At 40.7% G+C, this 15428-nt stretch overlaps 1 long non-coding RNA gene across 5 annotated transcripts in view; it reads right to left on the reverse strand.

Annotated features, from left to right (window-relative positions):
• The window catches only part of LOC147872206 (uncharacterized), a 481048-nt gene extending 467493 nt beyond the window's left edge, over positions 1 to 13555 (reverse strand). For all 5 annotated transcript variants that reach the window (XR_015537770.1, XR_015537771.1, XR_015537769.1 and 2 more), the window contains exon 1: positions 13268 to 13555. This is a non-coding gene — a long non-coding RNA (uncharacterized LOC147872206). The remainder of the gene's footprint in view (positions 1 to 13267) is intronic.
• Positions 13556 to 15428: the final 1873 nt, after the last annotated feature.

The following is a 15428-nucleotide window of genomic DNA, read 5'->3' on the forward strand; positions in this document are numbered from 1 at the left end:
ATTTTATGAAATTATAATTAAATAATTTTTCGAAAGCGTGAAACAGTTTCATTCTGCGGAAGTAACCGGTAAATCACTGGCTCCTTGCCATATTAAATGACGGTGCCGTTAGAAATGCAGCTCATTTCTGAGCTCGGAAATAATGTCAGACACTCGCGTCTCGAGAAAAAGTATTTGTAGAGAAGACGTTTCAGATCTTAAGTTATAATTCTCGAGAAAGAAATGACATAACGCCATACAAATGATTTATTAAAGATTACTATCTTCTGGGTTGTATCGCCGCGTAGTCTGGTAGAAGTTTATCAAAGTTTCAGAGGTCCATCATCAGGGCAATGAGTAGTTATGAAGGCAGCAAGGATATCTGAAACTTTGGTAAACTTCTCAGAGCCATGTCATACAGAGAGCAGTCCGTGCAGACACCGAGTCATGCACAGACCGCATTCGTCAGAGACACAGTATACACCAGAAACAATCCGACACAGCTCGGTTGTGCAAGGCATGAGGTGGGGGAATTTTGAAAAAAAATTCAAAATTTTCAAAAAAATCAAAAAATGTTGCAAATTGTCCAAATCGCGCACAAAACCAAAAAAAATTGAAAAATTTCACATTCAATTTTTTTTTCAAAATTTTCAAAAAAAAATGGTTTGTGCGCTTTTCAGAAAATTTCCAGCATTTTTGATTTTTCGAAAATTTTGAAAAATTTCAATTTTTTTTTTCTAAAATCTCCCCAAGAGAAGCCTGCCAAACTCGGTGAATGCCACTCTCTGTCTCTGTCGGTCTCATCCGCTATCACACCCAGACTACACGCCGCAACAACCCAGAAGACAGACACGTTCGGACTTACCGCCGTGAAAACCTCAATTCCTACTTGGTTTATTAAACCCGTTAAGGACCCTCGTCATGCAAAACGTCATTGGTAATGATGAAAACGAGTAACACGTCCAATGGCTGATAAATAATCTTTGTCCAGTCGCAGTCCTAGTTAAATTAACTGTAATGTTACCGGCTTTCCGGTCGCTACACTACAGTCAGTGGAAGCTTTATTTCAGGTACAACACGGCACGTATTATGAATTGGCGAGGATTACCAAGCACTTTCGTGCAGTAACACGCTGATTTCGCTGTTTCAAATGAATCACATGTAGTACATGCCACTGGCGTTTGTCACAACTCATAAAATTCACTCGTGCCACGTCACTCCGTACACGGACCCGCCCAGAGAACGCAAAAGTAGATCGAAATGCGTCCACAAGACTGCACTTACCGGCTACTTTAAACATTTCCTGTCTAACATTAATTTCTGCAAAGAAATTATGAATCCCATTTTACTTAAATGTTTAATTTATTACGACGAAGCAATCAGAAATTGTAAATTAAATAATTAGACAATTATGAAGACTTAAATTCTAACAGAGGCTTGTAAGGAAGTTGCTCTGGAAACAAAAAACAAAGTATATGTTCAAGTTTTTTAACTTCTCCCACCAGAGTGCGTGATTAAACCATAATATAAGGATTCTTAATAAAACGTTTCAATAAGCCCATGTGGTGTAGTTAAAACATTTAAGAACGACAGTAACTGCATTCATGAAGACATTTAGACCAGTTTACACTTCACTTCAGAACTTGTTTTCCGTCTCCAATGTGAAAACTAATGTTTCAAATATATAATATGTACAATAATAAAGCAAAGTAAAGTTTGTCCCACTATACGCCACGTAGGCGCTTGGGGGGGAGTAGAGGTGTAGCTCCTCTCTTCCTTGACCTCGGCACTAGATGGGGGTGAGTGGTCAGCATCACGCCCCGGCCGGCTTTACCCCCGGGAAAGGACCCCGGTACCCATTGTAGAGGAGTCTGGGTGGGCCCCAGAGAAGGTCTGGACGTAGAGGCTAGAGGAAAAATCCTCTGCCCCCGTCGGGAATCGAACCCCGGTCGCCCAGTCCGTAGCTAGTCAGTATACTACTTATATAATATATATATATATATATATATATATATATATATCAAACTTATAATAACTTAATCACCCTGACAATACTGTGGGTTGAGTAAAAAATTTTAAGCTCATCATTATGTAGTTTTCTCCATTCCCATTGTCTTATCTCTTGGGCCCAAATATCCTCTTCAACACCCTATTCTCAAACACCTGCAATCTGTGTTCCTCCCTCAGAGTGAGAGACCATGTTTCGCACCCATACAAATACAGGCAAAATTATTGTTTTATATACTTTAATTTTCAGGTTCTTAGAAATCAGACGGGAAGACAAAATATTCCGAACTCAGAAGTAGCAAGCATTTCCGGGATATCAAAACTGATAATTACGAAATACAGACTTTGAAGTAGTAAATATTCTTTAGCTGTAATTTTACCCTTGTCAAATGACAAATTACTGATGATAACGACGACGCACAGAAAAAATGCCGGGGGACATGGTCTTGTGCTGCCGTCTACCATTCCAGTATTTACACGGATGGGGTAAGGAAAACTTCACTCAGTATCGCCGTCCTTCTGGCTGAGAACGTCAGTAAAGAACGGCAAAGTACCGCAGACTCGTTACGTCGAGGCATACTGGGACGTCCCTACATCTAGCAGTTAATTCAGGACTAAAACACGCTAAGTAAATCTGGTGTATCTCCACATGCAGACTCCCTTCTCCTCTCCTCACCCCTCCGCTGGCCTATTGACCTTCAACTGAGAGTGGCATCAGAACCTGTCTCATGTTCCTAGTTTCCTGAATTAATTCTCCGTACGTCAACAAAATGTCTGCGCCTCCCTTCCACAAACAAGACAGGCTGCTAATCACTTCCAATATGCTAATTCAGAGGCAGCAATTTGTGTTACCAGAACACTTCATTTGTACGGCACGAAGCCTCCCGAATACTTGGCTGAAGGTGAGCGATTCTGCGTAAGAATCTTATTATTATTAGTGTTCTGTCTGACGACAGGTCCATATGAACAGGATCCTTCCATCCTTTTCTCGGACTGGGACCTGTTCATATACGTTCTTGGCAGATGATCCAGAAGTGGTTTGCCATTGCCTTCTTCTGTGTGTGAATGGAGTAATTGTTGGGATGCCACGGAGAAACCGAGGAAGCCCCCGGAGGATAACTCCGTGTTGCCTAGACCACGGCCTTGCCCAACACAAGTTATAAATTCGGGCACCGCCGAGAATCGAACCCGAGAGCCCAGGATTACAAGGCCAGCGTTCTAACCGCTAGACCACCTCATCTTATTATTATTTAGTGTTCTGTCTGACGACAGGTCCATATGAACAGGATCCTTCGATCTTTTTCTCGGACTGGGACCTGTTCATATACGTTCTTGGCAAATGATCCAGAAGTGGTTTGCCATTGCCTTCTTCTGTGTGTGAATGGAGTAATTGTTGGGATGCCACGGAGAAACCGGGGAAGCCCCCGGAGGAAAACTCCGTGATACCTGGACCACGGCGTTGCCCAACACAAGTTATAAATTCGGGCACCGCCGGGAATCGAACCCGAGACCCCAGGATTACAAGGCCAGCGTTCTAACCGCTAGACCACCTCATCTTATTATTATTTAGTGTTCTGTCTGACGACAGGTCCATATGAACAGGATCCTTCCATCCTTTTCTCGGACTGGGACCTGTTCATATACGTTCTTGGCAGATGATCCAGAAGTGGTTTGCCATTGCCTTCTTCTGTGTGTGAATGGAGTAATTGTTGGGATGCCACGGAGGAAAACCCCGTGTTGCCTAGACCACGGCCTTGCCCAACACAAGTTATAAATTCGGGCACCGCCGAGAATCGAACCCGAGAGCCCAGGATTACAAGGCCAGCGTTCTAACCGCTAGACCACCTCATCTTATTATTATTTAGTGTTCTGTCTGACGACAGGTCCATATGAACAGGATCCTTCCATCCTTTTCTCGGACTGGGACCTGTTCATATACGTTCTTGGCAGATGATCCAGAAGTGGTTTGCCATTGCCTTCTTCTGTGTGTGAATGGAGTAATTGTTGGGATGCCACGGAGGAAAACTCTGTGTTGCCTAGACCACGGCCTTGCCCAACACAAGTTATAAATTCGGGCACCGCAGGGAATCGAACCCGAGACCCCAAGATTACAAGGCCAGCGTTCCAACCGCTAGACCACCGTGCACCGTTCAAACACACACGTTGGGGCGTGTCATGGAAAGTGGGCCCTAATACGGCGGCAAATACAGCGGGGGAAAAAAAGAGCTTTACCTGTCCATGATACGACGCAACCCTGCATGACTTGCTGTGATACTCAGTTCAGTGACTCTGGTACAATAAAAAAAAAACCTAGCGGAGCGTAGTAGTTGCCTCCCACTCGAGAATCCACAGCTTCAACTCACAACTGCTCTCTGCGTTACTTCGTATTTATACGACGCTGTTGGGAAGACAAATTCCAGAATTGTCCCGCGTTTCTCACGGAAACGTATACTTATGTTGTCAGTTTTAAATCCAAAACACATCACATCTTCGTGTTTAAATTACGAAGAGCTACAATATTTAATGTTTTCAGATTACGAAACATCTGTTTTATCAAAAACAGAGTGTGAATCCCTGAGCAGTGTCACTTAAGACGTCAAGAGCTTTGGATTGTGTCCCCAATTAAGTGGCATTTCTCAGGCGTGAGGACATATAGATTGAAATCCTTTGCAGATCTTCTCTTAAATAGATTAAAGACACTAAGATGTGGTACATTTTACATGTTCAATACGTATATTTGTATCAATTAGCTTATAAAATGAACACAAAGGTATGTAAAACCACTAGAAACGCATTTTAAAGATACGTGTGACATTACACCGAATTAAAATACTTTTCTCAAGTTATTTAACGATTTGCCAATATCTCGTATAATAAAGTAAGGCGTCAAGGAATGTAATGAATAATGAATACGTAATTAATTGAAAGAAGCTGTAAATGAAACGATCGTGGCATATTTTAAGAGTTATTCCGCCATCCGGAGGGACTGAGAAAAACCCCAAAGAAACCTAAGTCAGGGTAACAGATCTCAAGGGTCAATATTTGGTCCAGACATCTTCCGAATACCAAGAAGAAGTTCCAACCACTCGACCGCGTTTGTTGATATGTTAACATCGATTATCACTCCGTTATTAAAAACGCACTACAATGTTTTCTTCCAATAAACTAAACTTTCTTCAAAACCCAAATATTTATAACCAATGATTAATAATCAGTTCCTTTACAGACCCATGACAAACGCACTAAAGAAAATGTGTGCACGTTGAAATTTCAATTCCGTTGCAACGAAAACATACAAATTGTAACTCACATCAAAAATTAACCGACATTAACATTCACAATATTTACGTACATTTTGCAACGAATTAGAATTAACATTCTAGAAACAAATAGAAATATGCAATAAAGGCATGCACGGAGCGTGAACGTAAACTCCATCTACACGTAGAGTGAAAGTAAGAGGTAAAGTTCACTAACAAATCCTTTCACCTATCTGGCAGTTCCGCTAGCAGCAGCTGAAATGTATGGTTCCGGATCGAACATCGTTGATTAATCCAAATTTCTAAAAACAACAGAACAAAGTCAAACCCAGGTTCCATCCACGGGCTCCTCAATTCCCGTAACATGCTCCTGGCGGGGGCCAATGACGCACGGAGGCTTGGTAAGTAAAGTTTGCCCCACTATACGCCATGTAGGCGCTTGGGGGGAGTGGAGGTATAGCTCCTCTCTTCCTTGACCTCGGCACTAGATGGGGGTGAGTGGTCAGCATCACGCCCCGGCCGGCTTTACCCCCGGGAAAGGACCCCGGTACCCATTGTAGAGGAGGCTGGGTGGGCCCCAGAGCCGGTCTGGACGCAGAGGCTAGAGGAAAAATCCTCTGACCCCGTCGAGGATCGAACCCCGGTCGCTCAGTCCCTAGCCAGTCACTATACTGACAGAGCTACGCCGGCTCCACGGAGGCTTGGTGCCTGACCGAAACAAAAACGCCTGTCTCCAGCCCGGAGGACACGGAAAACGTGAACCTGCTCCATCCAGCATACTGAACACGCACGTCAGCCTGAAGTGAGCAAGGCGACTGAGCGCCGAAGGCCTTCCAAGTGTGTTGAATCAGACAGAATTCTACCGACAGTAATTAAGGATTGTTACATTTTACTCATCTGTTCACAGATACTTTTAATCTGAGTTTAACTAGTGTCACATTTCTGTCATTATGAAAAAAAAATGTGTTCAAGTGTTTTAAAAAAGCCAACAGTACCATTGATATTAATTATAAAGTTCTATTTCTGTATAATTTCTTCCAATGATAGACTCCATCCTTTTCAACACTGTTTCCGTAAATTCAACTCCACAGCAACAAATCTGGTTACTCATCTTGTACCTTCCGTTAGCAGTCAATAAAAACCCAATTCTGACTTAAGTAAAGCTTTTAATGTACTTCACAATATTCTTCTTCGTAAAAAAGCTGTCCCACTATACGCCATGTAGGCGCTTGGGGGGGGGGAGGTGGTGTAGCTGCTACTCATTCTTGACCTCGGCACTAGATGGGGGTGAGTGGTCAGCTTCACGCTCCGGCCGGCTTTACCCCCGGGAAAGGACCCCCGGCGACAATTGGACAGGAGGCTGCGTGGGTTCCAGAGCCGGTTTCGACGGAGAGACTACAAGAAAAATCCTGTCCCCGTCGGGGATCGAACCTCGATCTCCCAGTCCGTAGCCAGTCACTATACTGGCTTCTCCGTAAGCAAAGCAATTTTGGACTACCTCCAGTTATATTGACTGATTCCACAATCTTTCGAACTGTGGAGTGCCTCAAGGTTCCACTGTTTAGGTCTATCAGAGACTACTCTTCTATTGTCCGTCTTAAGTTCAAGGACAGTCCCTCAGCCCGACGTATTTCTGTTCCCAATAAAGTCTGTAGGTGCAATATCTTTAACACAGACTGTATTTTGCTAATTGATATTAGCCAATTAATCAGATCGGCTCAATCCCAACGGGATAAACTGCAAAATGCGACCAGTCGTACAAACGTGTGCAAGATACGAACTACAGACCAACACATAACTAAGATTCATGCATTCAATGCAGTTCAACCAACTTCATGGAGCAGGAGTACGACACCCCGGTGTTTCACAGAACCCGGCTGTATGTTAGTGTCTACATCAGCGCGTCACTGGAAACGCCCTGACCTCACACCCTGGGTCCCTCAATTCCATTTACGTCTAGGTTCTCAAACTGAAATGTATGCATTCCGCATTCCTCTCCATTACCTAATTTTCACAATACTTCTGTCAACGTCCATGAGCTGGGATACCTCAGTCAGTATAGTGACTAGCTACGGGCTGGACGGCCGGGGTTCGATCCCCGACGGGGGCAGAGGATCTTTCCTCTAGCCTCTGCGTCCAGACCGGCTCTGGGGCCCACCCAGCCTCCTCTACAATGGGTACCGGGGTCCTTTCCCGGGGGTAAAGCCGGCCGGGGCGTGATGCTGACCACTCACCCCCATCTAGTGCCGAGGTCAAGGAAGAGAGGAGCTATACCTCCACTCCCCCCAAGCGCCTACATGGCGTATAGTGGGACAGACTTTACTGCCAACGTCCTCTCTAGTGTCCGAATATTCTCCATATTCGTCGTCCTGTTCTCAAACACCTTCAAGTCCGTATTCCTTCCTTAAGATAAGATATCGAACTTCCAATGCAATTAAAGTAATACACTACAATAGAATACTAATTTATAAACATCTTAATTGCTCCAAACGATGAGCCAAGCTAAAAAAAACACTCAAATTTACCCATAAATCTCCGGTGTTCACGTACACTTTATTCAAATGAATCAATCAGTTAAGTGGAGGATTGTCACGACCTACGAATTACGTATTTGTTCCTCGTATTTCAGCCCAAAGACCAGGTTGGATACTGCCTCAAACATCTAGGACACATCAACAAGAACTCAAATACGAGATTCTGCGGGAGGTATTGGGTTCGATTCTGGGCTCACGTCAGGGTTCGTGGCAAATGACGAGACACTTTCCTTTCCAGTTCTTCGTTTTAAGATTCATAAAACGTTGTTAAATAAATAGGAAATAAAATGACTTTCGTGTCATTACCGTAGCTGACAGCCCACGTGGGCTCTTAAAAGTGGTCGTCCCTGTAATCTCCGAACCAGAACTCTGAAAATAAACACGTGTAGGTCCAATTGGAGCAGATATTTTCCGAACGCATTCTTTGCATATTATCACACGCATCCCTCATTAATTCTTAACTTCATTTATTGCCTATAAACAAAACGGTGAAGCACAATGCAGCCATTGAGGGGAAAGTTAAATTATAAATCACGACCTTCCAATCGCATGACACGAAATACGTCACTGTACACCGTCTGAGATAAATATTTTATATTAGTTACACGACAGAATCCTGCCTACAGGTGACGGTTACCACTGCTACCTTGCCTATCTTCAAAACCTGGTGATACACTCAGACGTCAAGAAATTCTCCGCCTTTCATAGAACCAGAAGTTTCATTACGTCATTACACAGACGTCTTCCAAAAATATGCCTATTTTTATTTTATACGATAACGGAAACCGCTGGCAACATTTGAATAGAAGACGCTGTGTGCTAATTAATGTACAGTTATCTGCCCCACGTGTTAAAAAATCAGACTATACTGGGGGTCACAAGAGACTATAGACGAACGGCACATTCATGACCAAACCCAGAAATACGTAAACATCACAAAGAGTGAGCTCGCTTACTGGCATTTGGGTTTTAAGCAAAGATGTCGCAAAGAACGATCTGTCATTCATACCACGTAAACACAATACGGTTTGCTCCTTATGCTGACATGGATTAGGCCCTCTACCCCAGTGGTATTCAACCGGGGGTACGTGAAATTTAAAAAAAAATTATTTTATGATAAACACTGAATAATCAGTAATGTAATTTATTTAATTTATTTTAGATGTAGATTATATACTATGTATAACTTGAATTATACACCAACAACTTTGGGGGTACAAAGTTGAAGAGAAATTATATCTGGGGGTACGCCAAGACATCTTAGGGGGTACGTGACATTTTAAAAAAATATATTATTTTATGATAAACACTGAATAATCAGTAATGTAATTTATTTAATTTATTTTAGATGTAGATTATATAATATGTATAAATTGAATAATACACCAACTTTGAGGGTATAAAGTTGGAAGAGAAATTATATCTGGGGGTACGCGAACAAAAAAGGTTGAATACCACTGGTCTACCCCGTCCGATTCCATAGTTAATTCCGAAACTATGAATACCTCTTAAAGATTTGGTGCGAATACTCAGAGGCGAGATGGACCAAGGCAAACGTGTGCATACATTACGTCTAAAGCGGGATACAAACCCGCGATCTCAATGTTCGAGCAGGACGCGAGACCACCGTGGCAGGTAAATCGGTTTTTCAAAACTGGTTTTAAGCACCCTAAGAAACAAAACAAAAAATCCTAGATGCTCAAATAACGACGGATCACAATTTGAGAATCAGTTGCAAAAACGTACTTTCGTACTGACTCAGTGCATCATAAAACGTCCATTAAAAACTCAACACACAATATAAAACGAGTTAATTAATTTTATAATTACAACTCAAGGATTGTTGGACCACACGAAAGGAAGAAATTAAATTTTGTACGAATTATTTCGTTCGTAATCTCTCATAACAAACAGACGCTTCAGGAAAGTCAGTGGTTCACTTTCTCATTTTCCACAGACAAATAAAACAAATCAACTGAAGCAGAATGGTGACCTTTAACACACATTTTTGACCAACGGCGGTCCGTCACTTGTGGGGTGGGGGGGGGGGCATTAGGGTTTTTGTGATCTCTGGGCTGACTCTACGATTGCACAATGTCACAGGCTGCCACTGTATTTCACGCCGAAAGGACTGCTCAGGGCGAATAATGGCTACGTACACTGGAAAAGATGAGGTCTCCTGATTGGCTTTCGGATTTTCCTTGTACCCCCCCCCTTCCCCTATCACACCCCGCACGGTTAATAAGCTCGGATCCAAACTGTACGTACATATTTTATTCCCATTATGGGAAAATCACGTTCACGAAAAATTATGAGACCTTTTCTAAATTAGTCTTCCATTAATTAGTCTAAATAACAAACGAGTTAATAGGCCTGAAAAGGCTACACGTATCAGAGGCTCCACGCAATTGTCGGAATAATTTGTGCACGCGAAATGAATAAAATCAGCTTCTTCTACATTTCTTCTTGCTTACAATGGTGATTCACATAATTTATCATCTCCCTAGCATCTTTTATAAAGTGCTCACACTTTATACCACACAAAACAGAAATAACAGAAAATTAAATTGAGGTAACCCGCACACAAAGCCAACTTGCCCACATCGGTCTCCAGCCACGTATTTTAGAACCTTTGGACTTCCGCACTGGACCACTCCTTCAAAACAGACGAAGACAGCTTCTTCCCAAATTATTTCCGATACAGCTGGTAAGTCAACAAATAAAAAAACTGAACTTTCGAAGTTCATATCTCATTTTATAACTTCCGAATTTCTACCTTCACTCCAGGATACTTAATTCTCAAGACACAGAGCGCAGTGCTTCTAGACCGTGTACATGTATTCTCCCAAAATCCACAAGTAAACATGAGATGTGATCGATTGTCATGTCAGAGGAGCTATTAATCATTTCTCAATTCGCGCTGAATAAACTTTCCAGCTTCGGGGGTAGGCCTACAGTCTGACACCTGAGACGGTACGCTACCTATTTTTTTATACTCACAATTCAATGGTTCTTAAAGTACGGTCCGCGAGCTAACATTGGCTTAAAACCTCTACTTTACCACCGGACCAATCACTAACGCAAAAATTTTGTTTCGCTTTTATCAAGAATTAATACCATATTGCTAATTGGTTGCGATCATACAATTCGAATGACTTTTGTCTTCCTCATTTAATAAAATACGTAATAAAAGCCACTTGATGTAATTTCACTTCTCAACACTCTTAAAAACTTAATTATTCGTGTTTTTTCCGTCTAATCACAATTGTACATAAATAAAATTTATACATAAGATATTAAAATATCATTTACCTATTTGGTACATCTTTTTACTACATGTTTCGGTTACATTGAACCATCTTCAGGTTCTCCTCGGATACGTTAGTACTTCTGAATACCTTCAAGACATATCCGCGCTCTTCCTCGGCCAATACTGAACCACTATCACTTCAAAATATACCTTCATTCCAATGAATTTGGCAGTAAACATCATCAGAAGTTACACAACAACAGTAATTAAGTTTTAGTTCATAAGATTATAATTTTTAACTTTTAACTTTACACCTGAAGATGGTTCGATGTAACCGAAACATGTAGTAAAAAGTTGTACCAAGTATGTAAATGATATTTTAATATCTTATGTATAAATTTTATTTATATACAATTGTGATTAGACGGAAAAAACACGAATAATTAAATTTTAATTCACAATATGACGCAATTATATCAACTCTTAAAAACATAAGTTTAATGTTACATTTGATGTTTCCGCGTCATGACAGAATTATTACGAAGGGTGAACTGGGGGGGGGAGGGGGGGAGGTAGCTGTATTGCACCGAAATGGCTGAGGTAGACAACATATCACTCAGAGAATTACGAGGATTCAAACCGGGCACCTTCCGAATGCAAATCAACCACCGCTGCTCTATTCGACTTGAAAGCGAAATGGGAAAAAATACAGCAGCTGAAAAAACTCTTTTTACTGTTCTACGGAATTTGGTGGACTTTTAGTTGCCACTGTTTTAGAGTCAACATGTATGTACGCGTTTCTAGACATTTCTTTGGTGTTCGGTAAGTCAAATGTTATTAGAGCAAGCTGTCTTCTTGGAGACGGACATAAATCTGACTCCAGTAGTGACTTTACGACGGTGTGCAAAACGTTTTGTAATATGAAACTTTTATCCTACCAATTAAATGAATGGCACTAAAATACACCAAAATACCGAAATAATGACAATAAAATCTGATAAAAACCTGACTAACTCTGGTCTGCTATTTTAGTCGTATCCATTTTTCAAAATACGGACCTTAATGTCTCGTCATGACCTATCACGCTCACTGAATTCAGTCGCCATCTCGTCCCAAGTTCCGTTCTATGTGCATTATCCACTATATAAAACCAGAACACGTCACAGCTCAATGTAGTGTCGAAATGGAATACAGTGGAGCGATTCCTGATTAGTGCTGGAATTTTTTATGCTCATCTAAAAATATTTAATAATTCAGTTCGAACCTCAAAGAAAGCACAACGGCTCTCCATTACAATGATCATGCAAAGAAATAATCACGGTTTATTAAAGAAACCATTCGAAACATAAACACTCTTCGAATAAAATGCAAACTTATTAAATGTTTAAGCGCGTGGTACATATATTTACCATAGGGGGTTGATCATCACGTCCGTCTCCATGGAGAGGTTATAAAGGAAAGAACCTTGACACCCACGCCCCCAGACAGCCATCATGTAAAGCAGAAATTTACCTTTTCATTTCCTGAAAGTGTTCATTACCGTATTATATTTGGAAGTGGTCGCTGAGAATTACATACTCTGAAAGGGCCCGGATATTTCATAGGTTATATACAGCACATAATTTTCTCCAATAAAGAGGTTAACAACTTCATGTTGAATCCCTGCAACTGACTAACGGAAAAATTATTCCCTGAATTATGACTCCAAAAAAAGAATGTGCTGTACGACGTTTAATTTGAAACCTGCATTTTTGTTAGCTAAAATTTACAACTCAGTCTCTTCGTGTACGAAGAAAATATTGAAAAAGAGTGAACAATTTAACCGCCAAAACTGCCCACAACGCGACCGCGCGCCCACACACCACAAAACGATAATCGAACTTCTACCGTTTCACGACTGCTACCCCGCACCTCGAGCCCAAAGTTTTCATCGCACAAATAAAATGAAGGATTCTGCCCCAGAACATAAATGTATTCACAAATCCATCACACAGCATCTATCTTATGTCCGCCTTTCTAAACCTTCTCCAGAATGATTTCCAGTCCCCAGCTATGGCATCCATTTCGTCACTGCTACTCAGCTTACAAGGTCACACAGTTCGAAGCTATAGTCAAACCCTTCATTTGTTTTCTTGCCGTGTAACAACATAAACCTTTCAGTGAATAGCCATTAAAGATTTAATGTTGCAGTAAACAGGTGGAATAGAAATTACATACACTGCATAACAGTTTGTTACCTTTAAGTAATGCGATGGTAAGAATCAACACTGTTGTTACTGCAACAGACGACTGCTTTCCCTCCAGCATTTTCTAATTCAGCTGAAAACAAAATGCTTGCCACACTAATCACTGAACATACAATTATTGTGCGTAAAACACTTGTTGATGTTCTACTCACAAGAGAACCATTATCACAGAAACACAACCACCTATATGATTCGTATCGTCACACTTGCTGACGTAGCAACTACTTCCGAAGCACAACCGTTTCATCCCACAACTTACACGAATGTGCAGCCGCTCCGCGCTCGTCGCTTGGAATGAGTTCCTGCGCATGCGTACAACTCATCGCTGGCCAACGTCTAGAACAGTTAACCAAACTTATTAAACACAATTCTTCTTTGCCTAGCAAGGAGCAGAAAAGTGTTCTGCAACTCCATGTTATATTTACTGCAAAATCCACAGATATAGTGTGAGATTGTAAACAGAGAATTAGTAAAATACCTGTAAAGCATGAAAGGGCATGATTCAGTTAAAAGAGAAGTATCGTACATCATTCTCATTGAGTCTGATACGCTCACGAAAATAGTTAGACTTATTAAAATGTGTTTAAACGAAACTGCTAGTAATGTCCGTACATTTAATCATTTGTCTGATACGTTTCCTGTTCAGAATGGTCTAAAACAAAGAAAATCCTTTATCACCAACGCTTATCGACTTTGCTTTAGAACGCATACATTAGGAAGGTTCAAGAAAGTCAGGTGGGACTGAAATTGAATGGGGCACATCAGCTTCCGGTCTATGTTGATAATGTAAATCTGTTGGGGGATAACATAAATACCACAAATAAATTACAAAAGCTCTAATTGACCCCAGTAAGGATCGTCTAGAAGTAAACACAGAGGAAACTAACTATATGTTGATGTCTCGTCACTAGAATAAAATGCAAAATCACAACATAAATGTAGCTAATGGATTCTCTAAAAAAAATGTGATAAAGTTAAAATATTTGGGAAAAACAGAAACAAATCTAAATTTTATTTATGAGTATATTAAGAGTTGATTAAATTGGAGTAATGCTTGTTTCATTCAGAACTTTTATTTTCTCGTCTGCTGTTAAAATTTAAAATATACGTAACTATAATTTTGCATGTAGTTCTGTGTGAGTGTGAAACTTGGTCTCTGACAATAAGGGAGGAACGTAACTGATGGTGTTTTAAAATAGGATTCTGATGAGAATGTTTGGACCTATGAGGGATGAATTAATAGGAGACTTGAGAATTTTGCATAATGACAGCTTCATAAAAGTTGTACTCCTCGCCAAAAAAGAGACTGATAAAATCAAGGACGATAATATTGACAGTGCATGGGAGAAAATAAGAATGCATACGTTTTTTTTTTTGGGGGGGGGGGGAATCAAAATAAAAAAGACCACTAGGAAGACTTAGACGTAAGTGGGAGGATAATATTAAAAAATGGATCTTACAAAAATATAATGATATTGTATGGACTGGATTCATCTGGTTCAGAGTAGGAGCCCGTGGAGGGTTCTTGTAAACACTGTAATGAACTTTCAGATTACATAAAATGTTTCAGAGGGGCCTACTGCTTCATCACCCTGATGATGGAGGCAGTAGAGATTATATCTTCAAGACTACACGGTTCGTTATCCCAGAAGACAGCCATTTTCATTCTTGTTGCCATGAGAACCTGAAATCGCACACACAGTAGCTGAAAGTATTTTTAGAAGGAATGCTAAGAATGTTTGAACCTATAGAAGTTTAAATAAAAACGAATTGAATATAATACGCTGCAAAGAGAAGTATGTTGATAAACCTAACATTATCAGACCCTGAATCGCGACTGAAGGGATGGGAGGAACATGTAGCAAGCACGAAGAAAATGCAAGTTGTACTTTGTTAAAAAAAGATCACTTAGGGCATTACAGCAAGAAATTTAGGATCACATTTAAATGGTTTTCTTGACAATATGAGGAAACAGTGAGAATTTGGTTATGCTGGTTTGGGATGCGGTCTGATCGCACTTTTCTGTGAAACCGGTAACCAACATAGTCTAAAATAAAAAATATTTGCAATGTAAATAAATATCTCAGATAAAAGCAGTACAATGGAATGTTGGCAATATCTGTAGGCTTAGTAGTAACGGCTGTAAATATTA

The sequence above is a fragment of the Zootermopsis nevadensis genome, unplaced genomic scaffold, assembly GCF_977971745.1.
Source record: "Zootermopsis nevadensis isolate Lab colony 2312 unplaced genomic scaffold, Znev_1.0 Znev_ptg000030l, whole genome shotgun sequence".
NCBI lineage: Eukaryota > Metazoa > Arthropoda > Insecta > Blattodea > Termopsidae > Zootermopsis > Zootermopsis nevadensis.